This window comes from Lissotriton vulgaris, chromosome 1_1 (genome assembly GCF_964263255.1).
Source record: "Lissotriton vulgaris chromosome 1_1, aLisVul1.2, whole genome shotgun sequence".
In the NCBI taxonomy this organism is placed as follows: Eukaryota; Metazoa; Chordata; class Amphibia; order Caudata; family Salamandridae; genus Lissotriton; species Lissotriton vulgaris.
The window spans coordinates 730,309,755-730,332,358 of record NC_141685.1 but is presented as its reverse complement, the minus strand read 5'-3'; the positions used below and the strand labels follow the sequence as shown (position 1 = coordinate 730,332,358).

Below are 22,604 nucleotides of genomic sequence, written 5' to 3'. Positions count from 1 at the left end.
GTTTGCGGGTGGCGTTCTTGAGGGCAGTCATGTGTTCTGCTGTCTGGTCGTGGCGCCAGGCTTTCTCGAGGGTGCGGCAGGTTTTCTTGGAGTTTTTGAGTTCGTTGGTAAACCACAAGGCTTTCCTGCTGCCGGGTCTGCTGGGAGGATTCTTCAGTGGTGCGAGTTCGTCGGCGCAGTAATGAGCCACTGTGTGAGGTTGCGGGCTGCTTCGTTGGGGTCCGTTGTGTTGGTGGGCGGGTTCTGGCTGAGGGTGGTGGTGAGCTGGTCGGCGGTGATCTTGCTCCAGCTTCTGCGGGGAACCTGTTGTGGGTGGTGGTGGTTCTCCTGAAGCTTAAGTGGACGCAGCTCCAGTGTAGTCCGGTTGAGTGGCTGAAGGAGATGTGCTTGCTGGAGGAGAAGATGGGGTCGAGCGTGTGGCCGGCGTAGTGGGTGGGGGTGTTCACCAGTTGCTTGAGTCCGAGGTTGATGAGGTTATCCAGCAGGGCGGGGGTGTTGCAGTCCTTGTTCTCCAGGTGGAAGTTGAGGTCCCCTAGGAGGATGTAGTCTGTGGAGGTGAGGGCGTGCGGACTGACTACGTCAGCGATGTCTTCGCTGAATTGTGTGCGTGTTCCCGGGGGTCTGTAGATGAGGGTGCCTCTGAGGGTGGTCTTGGGGTCGGTGTGTATCTGGAAGTGAAGGTGCTCAACGGCAGTGAGGGTGTCGTCGGAGTTGGTCGTGATGCGGATGGTGTTTCTGTGGACAATGGCGTTACCTCCTCCGGTTTGGTTGACGCGGTCCCTCCAGGTGATCTTGTAGCCCTCCGGGATGGCTATGGCGATGTCGGGGGCTGAGGAGGCATTCATCCATGTTTCTGTGAGGAAGGCGACGTCTGGTGATGTTGAGTCGAGGAGGTTCCAGAGTTCTACGGTGTGCCTGTGGACGGAGCGGGTATTGAGCAGGATGCACTTGAGGTGGTTGTTGCTGGGGCTCGGCTTGGCGGATGCGTTGCAGGTTCGGAGGCAGGTGAATTGGCAGGCTTGGGAGGTGAAGGGTCCGTGGGTGCGTTTCGGGGTGGCTGGATAGCAGGCTGGGTTCCGACCGGCATTGAGTGCGTGAAGGGTTGCGGCATCGTAAGTTCGTCGGGTGCGCTTGCATCAAAGCGAGAACCAGGGGTTCTGGCGCTGGGCGCGGTCGGGCGCAGACGGGCTTGCCATCGGCGCGCCCGCTGCCCGTGAACGCTGCGCGTATGCGTGGGCTCCGCCATAAAAGGCGAAGTGGGAGGGAGGAGCAGCTGGGAGGCGAGAGCGGGGCGGCGAATGGGAAGGGAGGGTAGGATACAGAACAAAAAGGGGGCGGGCCGCAGGGGAGCAGCGGCGGGGATCGGGGAGCGCGGGGGTGCACAGGCGGGAAAGCGATCTCAAGGGGCGGTGAGGGAGAGGAAAGGCGCAATCACAGTTACAGAGGCAAGAGTGGCAGAACCAAATACAGGGCACAAAATACAATCACAGAATACAAATACCGATACTAGGTACAGGAGGCACGAAAATACAGGAAGCAGAGGGCGCAAACTGGCGGCAGTGTCAGTGAAGCCTAAGTGCACTCACGAGGAGCCGTGCGGTGCGAGGAGCGACCGGCCCTTCGACAGGATCAAAGGTCACAGCTCACTACCGCGCGGACTTCGCCATAAAAGGCCAAGTGGGAGGGAGGAGTAGCTGGGAGGCGGGAGCGGGCGGCGAATGGGAAGGAAGGGTAGGATACAGAAGAAGAAAGGGGGCGGGCCGCAGGGGAGCAGCGGCGGGGATCGGGGAGCGGGTGCACAGGCGGGAAAGCGATCTCAAGGGGTGACGAGGGAGAGGAAAGGCGCAATCACAGTTACAGAGGCAAGAATGGCAGAACCAAATACAGGGCACAAAATACACTCACAGAATACAAATAACAATACTAGGTACAGGAGGTATGAAAATACAGGAGCACACATCAAATAAGTAAGAACTAGATTCAAGTCTCACTACGGCATAACAAACGGAATAGGAGGGAAAAGGTGTGTAATGCCTTTGAGAAATATATTTACAACAGGGGACTTGAAAAGAGAAGGATGATCAGGGAGCCTGAGAAAGGCTGAAATCGCAGAAAGGTAGCCCTTAAAAGTGTCCAGAGCAGAGCCCTTCTGGGCCAGAGATTGAAGGAACAAAAGGACTTGTGAAATAGGGGCAGAAAGGGGATCCACAGCCGTTGCTGTGCACCATGCCATATATTTGTTCTACCTGTAGGCATATACCAATTTAGTGGAGGGAAGCCTGGCTGCCAGAATATCACATCACAGACTTCAGGATGCAAGTCAAATGGTATAAACTGTAGCCGCTCAATCTCCAAGCATTTATGTGGAGGCTGGACAGGTTCGGGTCGAGAACCGTCCCCTGCTGCTGCTACAGAAGATCCTCCCGAAGAGGCAGTCGGATCGGGGGATCCATGCTCATACTGAGTAGCTCAGGATACCAAACTCTTCGAGCGCAGTCCAGAGCCGCAAAAATAACTTTGTCCCGTCGCGCCTGATCTTCAGCACTCTGGGTAGATGTGGTAAAGGTGGAAAGGTGTACAATAGATCGCAGCTCCAAGCGTGACGAAAAGCATCAACAAGTGAGTGCCGCCTTGGAAATTCCAACACGCAGAAGAGATGACATTGCGCATTTTCTTTGGTGGCGAATAAATCTAATCAAGGTTCTCCCCAATGTTGAAAGAGATCTTGCACCACCTCCGGGTGAAGATGCCATTCGTGATCCATCATTTACCTGCGTCAGAGTTAGTCCGCCCTGGCGTTCAAGGAATCTGCCAAGTGTTGACCCGTCAAGGAAATGCCTTGACGTTCCAGCCTTGTCCAGAGATGCAGAGCCTCCTGACATAGGGTCCACAACCCCACCCCGCCTTGCTTGTTGCAATACCACATGGCGGTGGTGTTGCATGTGAACACCTGCTCTACTCTCCCCTTGACAGAGGGAAGAAATGCCTTCAGTGCAAGTAGGATCACCCAGAGCTCCAGAAAGTTGATATGGAGCCCGGACTCCGCTGGAGACCAGAGGCCTCTGATCTCCGCCTCGCCCAAATGGCCACACCAACCCAGGAGGGACGTATCCGTCACCACTGTGTGCTCCGGTTGGGGAAGGAAGAGGGATCTGCCGCTGACCCAATGTTGGTTTGAGAGACACCACTGCAACTGCTGTGCAATGCCCTCCAAGACCTGGACGTGCTTTGACAGATCCCCTTGATGCTGTGCCCACTGGGATCTGATGTTTCTTTGTTGTCTACCACTGGTAGAAATTGTTCCTCGTTTTGCGCTCCCCTGGGGGGTTGAACCATCATTGCGGTTTCTTTACCCTAAAAAATGTGAAATATTAAAACAGATAAATGATTCAGACCCAACAGCAGAATGCAAGGAATTGCTTGACCAGGTTGAGAAAACGGTAGCAGATTTCCACCAGATTGAGCAAAATAAAAAATCAAATAAAATTAAGAAGGATATCAGGACATACAATATTGAAAACACCTACTAAAAGATTTTTATACTAACAGAGCATATGCCAATCCCCAAAACAGTAGGCCCGGGGGGCGCTATAACAAACGACAGAACCTAGTAGGATTTTCTGACACATCAGCTGAATCCTCAGATAGCTCAGACCCAGACGAGGGTGCCAGCACGTCAAGACGTGGGGGAGGAGCCCAGCACAATTTTTTAGGCAGAGGCCAGCCAAATACCCCCAAAAGAGGACAGGTAAAGAAACCGCAACGATGGTTCAACCCCCCAGGGGAGCGCAAAACGAGGAACAATTTCTACCAGTGGTAGACAACAATGAGACATCAGATCCCAATGTGTATGTCTCCCCAGTTTCATCACCAGAAATGATCCCCATTTTCAACCTTTCGAATCACAATTTATTAGACCCTGAACTGGAACTCCTCAAAAAAGGCTTATCCTTTGTACCTACAATCCGTTCCAACTTCATGGAACTGCAAACGGAGCTGCTGCGATTCTTTAGGTTAATCCGTCTCAAGGCATTTTTCCAACTACATCCCTCACCCTTTATTAACTCAAACACACCTTTTCCCCCACCTTCCACATTCCTGCCCCCTGCTGGCATGATTCCCTCAGAAATCATTACATTTGAAAAATTAGTACAAAAAGATCTCTGGGACTTAGAGAAGAAAAAGCACTTTATCCCCTACAATATTTCTCGCCAAGAGAAAGATGCCATAAGCACATTAAAGAGCAATTCATCGTTAATAATAAAAAGCGAGGATAAGGGCGGTGGAACTGTACTCCAAGACATTGACTCCTATAAGGTTGAAATCCTTCGCCAACTTGGAAACACAGACCATTATCAAAAGCTACCGGGGAACCCCACAAAAGATATCCAAGAAATTATACTCAAACTCACATCTGAGGCTAGTGCCGAAGGGTACCTGAGTAAAAAGGAATATAACTTCCTCAATGTAAGAACCCCGTGCTTACCGGTCATATACACCCTCCCCAAGGTCCACAAAAACCCAGACAATCCCCCTGGCAGACCAATCGTCTCTGCTTGTGGGTCAATCCTTGAACCATTGGGTGCTTATGTAGATTTCTTTATTAAAGAATTCGTGCCTGGGACAGCCTGCTATGTAAGGGACAGCATGGCAATGATAAACTTGGTGGAACACTATCCATTTGACCCGGCAAATAATACGCTGTGTACCATGGACGTGGAGTCTCTGTACACAAACATTCCCCAGACAGCGGCTCTACTGGTCATCCAGAAAACTCTTGATTCCCGTCCACGCCCACATAAAGTACCAACTTTGTTTATTCTTCAACTTCTTGATCTATGCCTTTCTAGAAATGTTTTCCTAATTTTCGATAATGTTTACTATAAACAGATCAAGGGTACATCCATGGTGGCGATTTTTGCCCCCAACCTGGCAATCCTCTTTATGGACGCACTTGAGACTGGTACAATTTTGACAGATGGGAACCCTTATCTATCAGGGATTGGACTGTGGCGCCGTTATATTGATGATATTTTCCTGATTTGGAATCTTGACGTCAATGCGCTACAGCAGTTCCTTCACTGGCTGAATAATAATTGCGCAGATCTAAACTTCACCTTAGCGCATGACAAAGCACAAATTGTCTTCTTGGACCTAACAATTTACCACAACGAAGGGGAACTATTCACGCGCCTCTTTAGAAAACAGACGGAGCGTAATACGCTCCTCAGCTATGACTGCAACCACCCCAGGGCCCTAAAAGACTCTCTTCCTTATTCCCTGTTTTTAAGGATAAGACGCAACTGCTCTTCCAAAACAGACTATTTTAGGGAGGCAGTATCCTCACCAACAAATTAAAAAAACGTGGCTACCCGAGAAGGCTAGTCAAGGCTACATCTAAAAGGGCATGGTACTGTCCAAGAGAGGCCTTGTTGACACCTAAAACAAGTGACAAATCAGAAAGGATAGCCTGTGTCACTACCTTTTCGCCTGTCTCTAACAAAATCAGAAAATCTATCCTAAAACACTGGCCCACAATTAATGCAGGTACCATCAATCTAGAGAGACCACTTTCTGCTTTCCGAAAAAGTAGAAACCTTAAAGACCATTTGGTTAGAGCCGGCCTACCAGCCCCTACACCCAGGTCAACCATTGAATCAAACTGGGGCTTGCCACCATTGCTTGGACATGTGAAACGTGGTGGCTGTAATGTTTGTGAATATACAATTAAGGCTCGCAATTTTAGTCACAATGGTGTTATTGTTGAAATGAAATCTTTCTCTAACTGTAACACGAACAATGTTATTTACACCATACTCTGCCCTTGCCCAAAAATGTATGTGGGGCAGACAACTCAAAAGGCCAAGACCTGCATTTGTCAACACAGGAGCCGCATCAGGTGTAGGACCCCTAATGCACCTTTGGTCGACCATTTCTCTGAAGCAAATCATACCGAGGATGACATCAGGTGGACAATCCTTAAGGTTGTCAAACTACCTCAAAGGGGAGGTAATCTAGCTCAACTCCTGAACCGTGAGGAACTCAAGAGCGTAATCCAATTTGACACTATACGGACCGGTTTGAACAGAAGTGAGGACTGGACAACCTTGCTGTAGCTGGCTCACTACATTGAACTTTGTACCCTACACTGAACATTACACCCTTGAGGTGGAACTTTCACAAAAGACTTTGGTCTACTCATGTCCCACTGCTGGAACCTGAATCAGACCTAATGACAAGATGAACTGCTGTCATTTCCAGCTAAATTACACTGTCAAAATGCCAGATTGAAATTTGTACAAATGTTATGTAAATACGCCGTAAATCTAATGATTGTTTCTCAAATGCCACTTTGGCACACAAGGCACTCGCGTCGTTTTTTAATATATTTACACACACACACACCAATGTGCACTAACTTCAAATCACTGCCTATTCACCCGGCCGCCCCTAACCCCTCTAAGATAGCCGCCACTGCGCTGTACTCATTCTGAGTGTTGTACTCCTGTCACGTGATTCAGACTTGCAGTCACCTGACCGTAACACAATAAGTCATAGCCATCATGGCGGACGCAGTACAACAGGCTTACGTGCAGTACCTGACCGGCAGCAGATTCACGCTTTTTTACGCCTGCATTTGCGGACATCGCTCCAAGCCTTGGTAAATGCCTCGCCACTGCAGCGACCCTGGCAGTTATCTAGTTCGCATTGTACTTATACTGACTCCTGTTCCCCCTTACTTCATAGCGGATCCCTTGATCCTAAGACCGCACGCAACGCTGGATACCACCTGACCCGAGGTGCTAACGCCCTCCCCAAGGAAATGCCTGTTTTCTCCTCAAGCCCTTGGTATGTTCTGTGGCACGCACTTAATCACTGTTCCCACCTCAACCACCCACACCACCACCCTTTGTTAATTCTTCTTCCAATTTTTCAACAGCGCAAATATCCCTTAGCGCATTGTGGCCCTCCCCAAGGAAACGCTGATTTTCTCCCTCCAGCCCTCGGTATATAACGCTTTATGCGCAAAATCTCTGTCTTCACTCTAACCGCCACCCGGGGCTAATTATTTCTATTTCTTTGACTCAACAGCGCAATTATTCATTAGCGCATTGTGGCCCATTATTGTGAGCCCTCCACACCGTGGCAAGCAGCGCACTATCCCCAAGCGTAGCTTGACCCACTTCTCACAGGGAGTCCGCTGAGCCGAGGTAAGCCACAACAGCACCGAGGCGCCCTAAGCGCGGCCCCCTGTCCAACCTTCACCAGCATAGACAATGTGGGCCTCCCCGATGTACCTGTAATTTTATAATGCCCCACCTTCATGCGCACCAGGCCACCTACACTGGCCTGGACGGCATCCCTGAGGCACCTGCAATTTTTAAAAAGGCTGCAGGAGCTCAGGTTATCCACTTGCCAAACACTGACCGCAAAGAAAGCACTGCATGTATATAGACCACCCCGCCAACTGCAATTAAATCGCCAAATGTTCACTGAACCACCACTTGGGAAACACCGAAACCACCTTCACCAGCCTGTAGTGCAGCCCAGCTATCTCCGAATGTGACTGCTAAGAACTCTGACTAGTATCAATTCACTAGTATGTTCACTGGGCAGTTGAAATCACCTTCACTGTTGCATCTCCGTCGCACAAACACCAATCGTTTTTCTCACTGCGATTCCGATTCCTGTAACATGTTAAATGCTGACTTCTCAAACATTCTCTCCTCCTTGTTTTAAACACCTATTGTCCTTTTCCTTCCCTATTTTCTCCTCAACAGGAGTATTATTATCTAAACCAGGCAATTAACTCTGTTTAGTCCCGAGGATGATCCCTTTGTAACTAGAGCACGGGATCGAAACGTTGACTTTCTTAAGTAGACATACACTTAACCATTGTATATTATTTTGTATGTACTACTCTAGCAAACACTTCTAACACTGATTTGAAAAGTGTCCAGAATGCTCTCTTTCTTTGCCTGACAAATTTCCTTTCTTCACTATATTCTTTTTTCTTACTATGTTCTTCTTCCAACTGTGCCTCTTTCACTAGTACGGTACAGGACTGTGCCCTACTTTAAGAATTGTTGCTTTTGTATTCAGACTTAATACTTGTGATTCTAATTGAAAATAAATTCCTTGTCCGGCTGGACATGGAAAAATATATAGTAGCCTATTGTGGTCTCTATATCATCTACTTATATCTTTGAATGTACTCAGGACCTTTGTTTTCTTAATTGGCGTAGCACCACTGTCATGGAAATCGCCCCGCCCAGCAAGCCGGCGGTAGTAACCCCTTCCATGCTCATGACGAGCTCAGCTCGTCATGAGGCACAGTGGAGCTGTGCTGATGACGAGCTGAGCTCGTCATGAAAGAACCAAAAGGGCGTGGCTTGGATGCCGAGGAGGTAGGCAGCGTGAGCTCGGAGCTCCGTGCCCGATCCCGGAAAATATCCTGAAAATTCATTCGAACCCCGAGATAAAGGACATTATCCGGTACTGGACGGTACTGCGGAGGGTCCGGGACCCGCGGAAGACGACACCGAGCCTTCCCGCAGCAGTAACTTAACTTCGAAAGCTGAACTCGGCCGAGAAGTCGCGGACCCCAAAATGGCGGCGATGGCATGAGATCGCTTGTGACAGAGTCATCTGCCCGGAGACCCACTGAAGACCGCTCCCGGACACGCTAGAGGTGCTGGCGGCCGCGTCGCGCCTCTCCCCAGGTGTCGGTAGAACTTTGGGCGCGCCCTTGGGCGGTGGTTGAGGACCGTCTCCTGATTGGGGCGACAACGGTGCGACAGTGACTCGGAGACGAGAACCCCGGATCTCAGGCGCAACTGGCGCTGGCCGGGCCACGACCGCTCGGTGCTTCCTGCCTCTTGGGGACATTTCTGGACCTGAGCACCCGGCCGGAGGACGGTGCCCGGCGACGCTCGGAGGGCGACCAGGGACATATTTGAGGACCACCGCCCGTCCCGGCCCAGATGGGGAAACCGAAGGGGAAGGGGGATGGCGCGACCGACACTGAGGCGGCGGAAGGAGCAGAGAGAGACCAGGCGGCGTTACAGCGGATGCAGGATCGCATCCTGGAAGCCATCGCCACCACAAAAGATGCCCTACAGCAAGATATAGCTCAGGTGGCAACGGGCTTGGGCCTCCTGAAGGCCGACCACGACAAACTTAAGGACAGGGTGAAATCCGTGGAGACCACGGTTAAGGACTTAGCCCCGGCCCAGGCAACGGTGAAGGCCCAGATGGCCGACGTGATGGACCGTCTGAAGGTACTGGAAAGGAGGGCCGAGGATGCAGAAAACAGGAACAGGCGCAACAACGTACGCCTAGTGGGCCTGCCGGAGAAAATTGAAGGCGACGACATGGTGGGCTACTTGGATAACTGGCTGCGGACGGAGGTGGCGCCTGAAGGCCTGTCCCCCTTCTCCCTGGAGCGGGCACATAGAGTTCCGGCGCGTCCACCAGCCTTGGGCCTTCCTCCTCGCCCGGTGGTGTTCAAGTTGCTCCATTACCGGGACAGAGACTGGCTTTTACAGAGGGCGAGAGAGGCAGGGCCCTTTCAAGTGGAAAACAACAGAGTCACCATGTTCCCGGACTACACGTTTGAGACTCAGCGACTTCGGGCAAACTTCTTGTCCCTCAAGCGCGAGCTCCGCCAGGAAGGCATCAAGTACTCCCTGTTGTTTCCAGCCAAGCTAAGAGTGGTGGTGGACGAAAAGTCTTTATTCTTTACGACTTCCGCGGATGCATGGGACTGGTGGGATACTTATAAGGCAGGAACGGACGGTGCTAAGGCCAGGGAGGAAGAGGCCAAGATGGAAAAGCCGATCAGACAGTCCCAACGGATCAGAAAGAATCGCAAGAGGACCGGGAAACCCTTGATGTCGCAGACGGAGGCGGAGAGGCAGGCGGCCCTACAGGCGGTGGTGGACTTATCTAGAGCCGCCAGGACTCAGTCTGGGAAGGGCACGGATTCGGAGGCCCCGGGAACGGGCTCAGAGACAGGACAATCGGAATTTGGTGGAGCCCGGGGCCCTATTGTGACGCCGCAGACCTCGGGAGAGATACTGGAGGCGTGTTGAACTGGTTTGGCGGACTGGACTCGTTGGTTGGACACCGGGGCGATGGACCCGCAGCAGTGGAAAGACATTGATTGAGGTTTTGGGGATCTGTAATGTGGGGATTGTGGGGTGGAGCGCGCGGGGCTGATTTGTTGGAGGTTTTATAGCATTGAGCCGCGCCTTACTGGCCCCTAAGGTCATCGCAGTGGGGACTGCGAATATTACCACCTTTCCTTGAGGGGTGATTGGGAGTGTTGGTTTGGATGGGGGTACTTCCAGTTGCGGGGGGGCCTGTCCTGGGGGGGTGGGAGTTGCGAGCAGTTGGGGTTGCTCAAGGGGTTGTAGTTGTTGGAGGGGTTTGGCTTCCTGTTTGGAGAGGGTGGGGGGGAGGACCCGTGGTTGCGGGACTTAGGCGAACACTGTTCTTTGTTGTATGGTCCGGTTGTGTAGGGGGGAATGGCTAGTACTGGAGCGTTGAAATGTGTGACCTGGAATGTGCGGGGCATGCAGTCCATGACGCGCAGACATAAGGTTCAGGCGTACCTCAAGCGTAGGGGGGTTCACATAGCGTTCCTGCAGGAGACGCACCTAAATAAGCAGGAAGGGGCGGCTCTACAAAGGCGCTGGAGGGGGCAGTTATTCTACACGACATTTTCAGCATTTGCGAGGGGGACATTGATTTGGATACGGGCGGGGGTCCCCTTCCAAGTCTCGAAGTCATCGATAGACCCAGAGGGCAGATATGTGGCGGTGGAAGGGAGGCTGAGAGGCAGGATGATATCGCTCTGCAATGTGTATGCTCCTAATGTAGACCTGCCCGCTTTCTTGTCTAACGTCTCGGGCAAATTGGCGGGATACTTGGCGGGGCCGGTCCTCCTGGGGGGGGACTTCAACTCGGTTGAGGATGTGCTACTAGATAGATCCCATCCCCCGCTACGCGCGTCCCCAGCACATAGGATCGCCAAGCGTAGATTAGAATGGCAGGAGAGCTGGGCCCTCACGGATGCATGGAGGGCGTTGCACCCCACCACTAGGGATTACTCCTTTCACTCGCACCTGCATGATTTACATGTGAGGCTGGATGCGTTTCTTTGTTCGGAATGTGTGCTCCCTGCGGTGGGAGGGGCGGAATACTTGGCAAGGACGATATCGGACCACAACCCCTTGTTGATGTCTCTGGAATGGATGGTGACTGTTAACTGCGTGCCAACATGGCGCCTGCAACCTGACACCCTGGACGACTTGTTGTTCAGGGAGGCCCTGAGTGACCGTATCGAGAGGTATTTTGAGGAGAACAGTGGTTCGGCTTCCACGAGGGCGGTTGAATGGGATGCTTTCAAGGTGGTGGTGCGGGGACACTGTATTGGGCACACGGCAGGGGCACGGAAGACTTTGTTGGATGACTTAGACAAGGCTGAGACACGGCTGAGGGATCTTGAGAAGAGGCGCCCGAATCACCCAGACTTGCAGGAGGGGCTTAGCGGGGCGCGGGAGGGGCTGGCGGTAGAGCTAGAGCGGCTGCGTAGCTTCGACCACAAGGCGTACGTGACGAGGGCGCATGCGGAAGGTGATAAGGCGGGGGCGATGTTGGCTTGGCTTGCTAACCCTATCCGGGGGGGAGGGCCGATCATGAGGATACAGGAGCCAGGGGAGGAGCCTTGCCACACCCAACCCGGGATCCTGAACAAGTTCCGAGCTTATTATGAGGGGCTCTATCTGAGTGGTGATACGGGAGGGACGGAGGAGCTTGAGGAGTTCTTGGACGGGCTAGAGTTGCCGCGAGTGGAGAACTCGGAGGCAGAAGAGTTAGGGCGGCCAATCTCCCTCGGAGAAATAGGTTGCGCTGTAAAACAGATGGCTAGAAACAAGACCCCGGGCCTTGACGGTCTACCGATCGAATTTTATGGCAAATACCTAGAGCATCTTGCTCCACGGCTGCGCGAGGTATACAATGAGGCACAGGAGAAGGGCCGACTCCCGGGCTCTATGTGCGAGGCCCTTATGATCCCACTCTTGAAGCCGGGCAGAGAGGGTGCGGCGCTGTCCTCGTACCGTCCGTTATCTATGCTGACGACGGATTACAAAATCCTCAGTAAAATTCTGGCCAACAGATTACTGGTGCACATGACGAGCCTGGTTCATGGTGACCAGTGCGGTTTCATTCCGACACGCAACACCACTCATAACATCCGCAGACTCACGAGACTGATGGGTGTGGACTGGCCAGACACCGTCTCCCCATTTGTCCTGTCCATCGACATTGAGAAGGCATTTGACAGCCTCGAATGGGGATACCTGTATGAGGTGATGCGCCGCTTCGGGTTGGGAGACGGATATATACAGTGGACCAGGGTCCTCTATACTGAGGCGGTGGCGAGGGTCCGGGTGGGTGCGCTGATCTCGAGACAATACCCGATCAGGCGTGGCACTAGACAGGGTTGTTCCCTGTCCCCGCTACTGTTTGCGTTAGCAATGGAACCCTTCGCTGCGGTAGCCAGATTGGGCCGCCACTACGCAGGTTTGCCTTTTAGGGGGAGGCCGCACCTCATCTCCCTTTACGCGGATGACTTGTTGATGTTTTTGGCCAATGCCGGCGCCGAACTTCAGGGGGCGCGGAGGCTACTGGAGCAGTTCGGTAGGTTATCGGGCCTGAGGGTCAACTGGCCTAAATCCTGTCTGTTTCCCCTGAGGCCGGGAGAGCCGTGCCCACTCACTGCTCAGGAACTCCGGTGGGAGCCGCGCTGCCTACATTATCTAGGGGTTTATGTTTACCACACCCCGTCCGACCTGCTGGATGGCAACGTAACTCGCTGTATTAACGCCCTGCGTGGATCTATGGACTTCTGGGCGACTCTGCCGCTTTCTCTGGCTGGTAGAATTTCCCTGCTTAAAATGATAGCCCTGCCCAGGCTTTTGTACTATTTTAGGACACTGCCGGTATGGATCCCGAGTTCGGTTTTCAGACGCCTGAGGTCACTGATTATAGCGTTCCTGTGGGGCACGGGTAGGAGACGCATAGCGCTCGACACGCTGCTACGCCCCAAAGATGAGGGAGGTATGGCAGTGCCGGACTTCGAGGGGTATTACCTCGCTGCCCAGCTGCAGACTTTTACTCAGGAGGTGGCAAGAGTTTATAGAGGTCCCGAGGACGCGAGAGTCGAAGGCACCCCGCGACACGTTCTGGCTTATATCACGCTGCACCAGAAACTCCGCGTGGGAGACCTGACGGTCGAGGAGCAGACTTTCCGTCTATGTTGGGACCGGGCCCGTAAGCGGGCGGGTATCCGCCTTATGTACGCCCCCGAAATACCGTTGGGCATGGTCTCTGCCCTCCCACATGGAGGTGACTGGTCACGCTTGCTCGGGTGGGAGGAGGCGGGAGTACACGTGCTGGGTGACCTCTACGAAGATGGGGTGTTGCTGCCGTTTCGGGACCTGCAAGAGAGATTTGACCTACCGAGGGGTGACTATCTGCTGCACGCGGCAGTCACAGGCGCCATGCGAGCCCACTGGGGAGAAGGGCTGCAGGAACCAGGTACCTCAATGGCCTGCCAGTACGCCATGATGGCGGCGGGAACCTTTTAGGCCGTCACATGCCTGTACTCGCGGATGCAGCGGGAGGCCTTGCAACCTCTGGCAGCCCTGAAGGCCAAGTGGGAGCTGGACCTCCAGGTGGAGATACCAGACACGACCTGGGGCCAACTGCTGAGGAGGGCGCGGAAGAGCTCGAGGAATGCCAGGTTCCAATTAATCCACTTCTATGTTATCCACAGGGCATACCTTACGCCCGGGAAAATCCAACAGTACTTTGGGGCGACCGACGCTGCTTGCCCCAGATGTAACACAGCGGGGGCGGATTTCTGTCATATGCTGTGGGATTGCCCCTCTTTAGGAGATTACTGGCAGGACGTCGGACGGGCCCTTAACGGGGCGACGGACAGGGATATCCAATACACTAAGGCAGTTGGCATCCTTCACTGGTTCCCACACACACCTAAGTAAATTTATAGATTTAGGGCTTATCCTGGCCAAGCGGGAGATCACACGAAATTGGAAGTCCAGAGTGGGGCCCACGTATAAAAGATGGTATGGGGAATGTCTGAGATGGGCCGCGTGTGATAGTACCCTACGATACCAGATGGCCTGGAGGACGAATGATGAGAAAGCACTGGAAAGGGCGACTGCATGGGAGGTGATGGTGCAGGCGCTCAGGGATGTGGACGATGAGGGGCAGGAAGGCGAGAGCGAACTAGCCGGAGCAGACCCTAACACTATACAGGAGAACACACCTTAGCGATTGTTTGCTTCCTCCGGCAACACACCAGGCACTGATACATGGCTACTCAAGCGCAGCGCGACCACGGGGGAGGGCGGGTAGGAAGCTGGTTTGGAGGGATGTTGGGGTACCGAAAATTGGGGAGGGGGAGGGGCGTAAATCACAAAAGCATTCCAGGGTTATGTGCACAATGAAGCGGTCAGACAATGTAAGAAGTATGTGACCAAGACGGAGAAGAAGCTGCCCACATCGCAAGCGGGAAGAGCTACCCGGACGAAAAACGAATGTATTAGATTGAACTGGTCCATGTCATACTCATTTTGCTAAATATCATGTCTGTACTTTTATATTGGTGATGCAATAAAAATGATGTTAAAAAAAAAAAAAAAAAAATGAAAGAACCAAAATCACACTTTCCAGCACAGCAGGGGAAAATGCACAGCAGCGATCTGGTTAAGGCCACAACGAATTGTGAACTTGGCTGCGTCTCTCCCCTCAGCAATAGCTTGGGAGAGCACTGTGCCCAAAAGAATGTCCGAAAGTGCGCCATTATAGGACAGCTCGAGGTGGAGAACCTCAGGTGCCTTACGCAACGCCACAGAATATGTACCACCTCCCTCCGTAGCCACGGTAGAAGGAGACAGTGTGCCAGGTTCTGGAGCAAAATCCATGTCACCTGCATCCTCCAAATCCTCTTCCCAGTCTGGGTCTAACTCGCACTAGGCGAGAGGGTCCTCAGACCCCTCCCAATCCTCCCCAACCTGCAGGGCAGGCGGAATAGAGGGAGGCCGATGGAGAAAGGGATAGAAATTCCCCATGGGCGTCGGTATCGGCGTCAATCGACACTGGCCCGGCGCCGTCTCCATGTCCGGTGGAAGCCAGGGACAGCGTCGGCCACAAAGCCGCCCGACATCGGTGGAGGTGCCGTAGATGTCGATGGATGTCGTACAAGGCCACCCAACTTCGGCTAGGATCCATGCATGGATCCATGGGGGTCTTGCGGCGTCGAGACCGAAGTCAGAGACAACGCCGGTGCCGGAGACGAAGACGAAGAAGAGCAGGGTCCCCTTGGGCCTGAAGGCGTGCTGACGGGGCCCGATGGGCCAAAAAGGCTGGCCATGGCTGACAGGAAGTCCTGTAGCTGGGCCGGAGTCACCAACGGGCCCAGGAAGGACGGGTAGGCAGTCGGCAACTGCGGAGGCTCTGCCGGAGCCGCGGGGTGGCACCACCCGCACCCTCAGCCATGTCGCGGGACAGACTAGGGGAAGGCGAAGAGCGACTACGCTTCTTTGACTTTTCATGCTTCGCCTTACCTGACGGCGAGTGCGAAGACGTCGTCATATGATGGTGGGACCGAGACCTTGAACGGCGCGGAGCCAACTCCCAGGCCTCCAGCAGCTTTCGGGACCGCTCCCGCAAAGTTTTCGGAGCCATGGTCGCACCCCAGGCAGTAGAGACACTCGCGGTGCAGGTCCGTCACCGTCATTGTGTGGGGACAAGACACGTAAGACTTAAAATCCGGGCATCTCATACACCAGGAGTTAAAGGCTCAAAAAAACAGAGACAAAAGTCCCAAAAATAACTCAGTCAAAAATGTACTGGGGGTACTGTTCTCTCCGGATCTGAGCTTGTTGACGCGGAAAAAGAAAGACCCCGACGTCAGAGTGTGGGCGCGTCTAAGTAGCTTCGACGACGTCATCTTGGCGACTACAATGCCAACGACATACGCGGAGCCGCCAGAGGACACCTACCGACGCACAGGGGTACTGCTGAGAAAAACTTTCCGGATCCAGTCTGACTCCTGGGGGTAATTCTAAGTTAAGGAATCTATCACTAAAGTGTTTCTTTCAGATTTATACATCAGTGGTCGGTTTTTTGAGTGGCTATGTGCTCCGACGAACCATCTGATCTTTCCTTACAGACCTTGTCTGGGTATTAATATAGCATTCATTACCACTTCTTAATTGTTCATTCAAAGATACAGCAATATTTTTTGGCACACTGTTTCCACAGCCAGTTTACATAGTGGCTCCGCATTTTGGCACGGAAGATTTCACAGAAGAAACTGACATCTATGAGCCAGAGGAGACTTCAATGACGTCACAACCAGAGTCAACGTCATTATGGAGCTGTGCGATGCCAGCTGACTGCCATCCATGATGAAAGCACTTCACCTGTGATTGTTTGGGGTCAGACTGCTGAAGTGTGCAAACCTGTGCGCATTTTAGATTACAATATCCACATGGGTGGTGTAAATAGAGTAGATCAGAGGCTGGAACCTTACACTGTTGTTCGTAAGGCATATGTTTGTGTATAAGAAATTGGCTATCCTTTTATTCCATTTAGCAACCTTCAATGCTTTTGTTGTATTCAAGGATTGTTCTCCGGAGTCAAAGAAGACATGTGTTCAATTTCAGCAGTCTATGAGGGGCAGACTTGTTGTAGTGGAACAAGCATGAGTTCCTAGAGAAGCAGTGGTGGAGGATGTGGCTAGATTGATGGATTATTACTTTCCTGATCACATTCCTCCCACGGGCAAAAAACATTTTCAGCTAAGAAATGAAGACTCTGTGCCAGAAAAGGCATCCGGAAGGAGAGTTGTATGTACTGCCCCAATTGTCCTTTTAAGACTGGGCTGTGTGTGCTCACATGTGCAACAGAGTTTTTGGGTGCAAATGTAAGCGTAAAAGTAAACTGACTGGTCTGTATTGTTTTATATTTTTTGTTCAGATTTCACGGTTGGATTTAGTGACATGTATTTAGTTAGAGCGGTTGTGTTTGTACTTCTAGTTTTGCATATACTTCCAATTGGTTTGTGATTTCTTTTTTTGTAAAAAAAATTGATAACGGTATGCATGAACTGGTACTTGGCTGGCGCTGTGCGTGGACTGGTGTTTGGCTGGTGGTGTGTGTGGACTGGTGTTTGGCCGGCGATGTGTGATGACTGGCGTTTGGCTGGTGGTGTGCCTGGGCTGGTGTTTGGCTGGTGGTGTGCCTGGGCTGGTGTTTGGCTTGTGGTGTGTGTGGACTGGTGCTTGGCTGGTGATGTGCGTGGTCTAGTGTTTGGTGGTTTGCGTGGTCTGGTGCTTGGCGGTGTGAGTGGTCTTGTGTTTGGCGGTGAGCGTGGTCAGGTGTTTGGCGGTGTGCGTGGTCGGGAGCTTGGCAGTGTCTGTGGTCTGGGGTTTGACGGTGTGTGGGGTCTGGTGTTTGGCGGTGTGCGTGGTCTGGTGCATGGCTGGCGGTGTGCGTGGACTGGCACTTGGCTGTTGGTGTGTGTGGACTGGCGTTTGGCTAGCGGTGTGAGAAGTGACTTGCTGATGGTCACTACACACACTGCTAGCCAAACCCCACTGCACACACTCTATCAAACGCCAGCCGGTGTGATTGCTGTATCAGTCATGTGGGTGTATGAAAGTGATGGGCCCTTAAATCGAGCGGTCTGTTAATGTGAGTGCAGTAATGTGCTGGGCCCGTGGCTGGCTGTGTGAACGGTCTTGTGTCAGGAGTGTGAATGGCCTGTAAAGAAGTTGGTGCCTTGCCACGTCTTTACAGCTAAAAAGCTTTGAGTCATTGGTTCAGGTTTTCGACCTTTTAATTATTAACAGTGCATTTAATTTTCGTGAAATCTCTTGTTTATAGAATTTTACACTCTGAACCTTCACTCACCTTTGTGCCAAATCCAACCAGTATGTGTATATACTTGATGAATAGAGTGGTTGTGAAGAAATATTTATTTTATGTCTTCTTTCTGCCACGGTGTACCTTGTCTCTTCATTGTCTGTTGATGTGAGTGTTGTAATGTGCTGGGCCCCTGGCTGGTGGTGTGAATGGTCTCTGAACCTTTCACTCACCCTTGTGCCAAATCCAACCAGTAAGGGTGTGTACTTGAGGAATAGATGGATGGGCAGTAATATTTGTCTTTTCTGTCTTTCTCTGCCAGTAGGCACGCCGGAGGTGACACTCTAGGGGCCGGCGTCGGTGAGGTCGTGCGGCGACGACACAGATCGGATCCAGTGGGGGCCTGCGGCGCCGGGACCGAAGTCGAGAAAAGAGTGGAAATACACAGACAGAGGTCTTGCAGAAAAAGGGGTAGATACAATCTTTTACAGACACTGCATAATGACTACGATTATCCTGAAAAAGAATACTGACACAGTAACAAATAGGAGTGACATCCCTGAACAGCTAGGCCACAGTGAATCAGAAAACATCCGCAGAGACCAGAAGCGGAAGGACAGGAACCCCTGTGCATAATAGCAACGGGGCCGAAGTCCCTAGCAGGGAAGTGCAGAAGGAAAAGTTTACAAGGCAACATACAGCAGAAAGGTAGCTGGTGAACACTCCACTGCCCATAGGCAAAAACCCCACAGGGCCTGAGCCACGAGAGAATACGTAAGCACGTCCGCCAAGAATTGAGAGTAGAAATCAGTCAAGAGACAGGCAAGAGCTACATGCCAACCGTAGACCACAAAACAAAACCCCCAGGGGAGAACCGCACCAATCCAGCGGGTCTCACTAGAGGGGATGTCCTACAACAGCTTATATGGCTCCATTGACGTCACTTCCGTGGACGATGTCAGGACGGAGCCGGGCGAGGTACTGCCCGTGAAAAAGTTTTCCGGATCCAGTCTGACGCCTGGGTGATATTCTAAGTTAAAGAATATGTGGCTAGATGTCTCTATTAAACATACACTGAATGAGAACTGCTAGAAAGAACAGGACTTGGACCAGAAGACTCAAGAGGAGCTGGGAGAACAAGGAACCACCCAAGGTAAGTACCCAGGAACCCCACGGAGGCTGTGTGTAGAATGGAAACAAGGCTGCGTGCCCAAAAGAAGTCTACGGAGAAGTCGCAGTGGAATCCCTTTGGCGGACGGAAGGTTGGAGAGCTACCCCACATGTGGATGCCCCAGGAACCAGGGTCCCTGCATCAAGTAAGCCGGGTGCATAGGGGTGAAGTGATGTCGGAACCTCCTGTAGACGACAAAGAAAGACTTGGGAAGAAAGGTCTCTGGGGAAGTCTTTGAAGATGTCCGGTGAAACCCAAGGGAGGTTTCTTGAAGAGGTGAACCTGCAAGCAGAGGGAACAGAGTGTATGCCACTCAGAGGTGACCAGGAGGCACAATGTCCACCCTTGGCAGGGAACTGAGGAGAGTTGATGAGGATTCTTGCTGCAGCTGTGGGGACCAAGCGACGTTAAGGAAGACTAGAAGACGTACACGAGCTGTCCCACATTGGATGTCGGTATCTGGGTAGTCTGTGTCCAGCGGGAGCACCAACAAGCCTTGGTAGCCGCAACTGGCATGGGAGACGAAAATATACAATTTTTGGGACCAGCAAGGTGCAAGGGAGTCGCCTAGTGCAGGAGAGTCAGAGCACGCCAGAGGAAGCAGGTGAGCCCACCCAAGCAGGAAAAGACCCTTAAGAGGGCCAGAGGCCTAAGGCACAGGTGTCGCAAGAGGTCCTCAGGCAGCTCACCGAAGATGGAGGGCCATGGTTCAACGGATGCTGTGAGGACACTGATCTTTGAGGGATGAGGTGCTGAAGCTTCTTGGGGAGACAAATGCAAAAACAACATTTGATGGACAGAATACAGAACAATGTAATACATTCACCCCAGTACAGAGATCTGGGCATACATCCATCGTTTTTTTGCTCACCATGCCATTACAGTTTGAACCCAGCCATATGCTAATCAGTCTTGACCCTGTGCCTCATAGGAACAGTTCAACCCAAACTGCCAAGCCAGATCCTGCCTAGACTGGAAACAAGCATCCTAGGACCGGTTTCGGGGTGTCACCCCTCTTCAGCCAGGATAGCTTGATTACAGTGTCATGGAGAGCACGGGACTCATGTCTGGTCATACCCGTACTACTCGGGTGACAAATGCAAAAACAACAGATGATGGACAGAATGCAGAACAATGTCATACCTTCACCCCAGTACAGAGATCTGGCCTACAACCGCCGTTTCATTGCTCACCATGTCATTCCAGTTTGAACCAAGCCATATGGAAATCAATCTTGACCCTGTGCCTCATGGGAACAGTCCAGCCCGAACTGCCAAGCCAGGTCCTCCCTGGACTGGAAACAAGCATCCTAGGACCGGTTTCGGGGTTTCACCCCTCTTCTGCCAGGATAGCTTCATTCCAGTGGCATGGAGAGCACGGGACGCACGTCTGGGCATACCCGTACCGCTCGGGGTGAAAAATGCAAAAACAACAGTTGATGCAGAATGAAGAACAATGTCATACATTCACCCCAGTACAGAGATCTGGGCCTAAATCCATAGTTTATTTGCTCACCATGCCATTCCAGTTTGAACCCAGCCATATGCAAATCAGTCTTGACCCTGTGCCTCATGGGAACAGTCCAGCCCAAACTGCCAAGCCAGGTCCTCACTGGACTGGAAACAAGCATTCTGCAATCAACAAGCCTTGGCAATGGTAAGTTGATGCGGTGCACAGGGGTTTGGTCCCGGCAGCTCCGACGAGGGATACTGCCCTCAAAGTTGCACAGAAGAGGGGTCAGGCCTCTAGGGAGCCACAGACCCACCACCTGTGTTGCTGGGCCTCGGGAAGTCCGTAGAACGACAGGAGCAGCTGACCGCTCTTCTTTGTTGTGGTGCCTGCAGATGCAGGGGAGTGACTTGTTCACTCCAAGGGAGATTTCTTCAGATGTCCTTGATACCCACATGTCTTCTGAAGAACCTGAGTGAAGCACAGACACGGATGATGCAGAAGACTTGAAAAACAGCTGGACCAGGTGCAGCAGGAGTCTTCCTTGATTAAGTCTCAGTTCCAGTAGAAAACCAACGAAGTCCAAGTGTCCAGCTGGTCGAAGAGTGTTTTGGTTTCAGAGGTGAGTTTTGTTCCCCCGACGAATCTGAGGACCCAACTAAGGAAAGGGTTGAAACGACTCGAGGGTCCCTCCCAGAGGAGGGGCTGAACAGATGGGAGGTTACTCCCCTGTCCTTTGTCCAGTTTTGTGCCAAAAGGCGAGTCAAGGGTTCCTGAACTGGCTAAAACCTGAGTATGCAAGGATGGCAACAAATGTGCCCTTCAATGCAGTCTGGTGGCACTGAAAAGAGCCCCCACCCCAGCCCAATACACTAAGTCATGTGTGGGAGGTGCTCACACCTCCTTGTGATAGGAAACCTATTGTTCTACCTTCCCCTACTCAAGCTCAGCTTAGCAGCAGACGGTCAGAATCAGGTCTGTGGTTGACAGCAATACTAGCTTGCTAGCAGACCCTGAAAGGCTGAAACCGGGGAGTACAGGGGCTCCCCTAAGGGAACCCCAAGTACATGGGATCATACTTCCAACACCAGAAACGGTGTTGAGGTATGATTCCAACAAGTTTGATACCAAACATGACCTGGTTAAGTGCAGCCATTACATAGTTAGACATTTCGTAATGACTGATGTCCACTATATATATCTTAATATTGCTGACTGCACGTACAAAGCTTAGAGAATTGACCCTGGGTTTGCAGGGGCATCCTCATACTTATAACCAAGCCCCCTGCCCTCTTGTACTGAAGGGCCTTCTAAAGGGGTGACTTAGGGCCAGATGTAGGTAGCTGAGTTACCGATCGGTATTTAGACATGTACAATGTAGGTAACACCAAACGCCATCGCAAATAAGGAATCGGTAAAAATAAGGAAAACCAGTTACCGATTCGTTATTTTGCAATTAGCAGACACCAAAACCCCAAATACCGAATCAGTAAATAAGAAATCCTTCAAAACTCGCAAATTGATGTACCAAAAAATGTGTTAATACAGACTTCAATTTTTCGGTATTTAGGAGTCCCTAATTACCACTGACTCAAAGCAGGTGGTAATCAGGTGCATTGCATTTAAACAGCCCCAAAATGCAACAGTGTGAACACAATGGCAGACCTCTACGTTATTGGAAGGCGGCTTCGCATGCAAGCAGCAGGATTGAGGATCTGGAGACAGGAGGAACGCGTGTACAGACTGCGCATTAGACTGTTCCAACTGACTGAGGCTGAAATCCATGAGAGGTAAAGGCTAGACCATTCTAGACCTGATACAGGACCTGCGCCCACTCCTGGAGCATCAGACACCAAGGGCGCACGCAATACCAACACACGTTCAGGTGCTCTGTAGCCTACACCTACTTGCATCAGGTAGTTACCAGGGGGGGATAGCTGTGGCAGGTGGTGTGTCACAGAGTTGCCTGTCCCATTTTTTCAACACTTTCCTGGATGCCATGATGCAAAGAATGCAT

At 51.9% G+C, this 22,604-nt stretch overlaps 1 protein-coding gene across 2 annotated transcripts in view; it reads right to left on the bottom strand.

The window, feature by feature from the left end:
* Positions 1-22,604, bottom strand: part of TDRD5 (tudor domain containing 5) — a 1,550,608-nt gene that overhangs the window by 439,454 nt on the left and 1,088,550 nt on the right. The gene's annotated exons all lie outside the window — the stretch shown is intronic.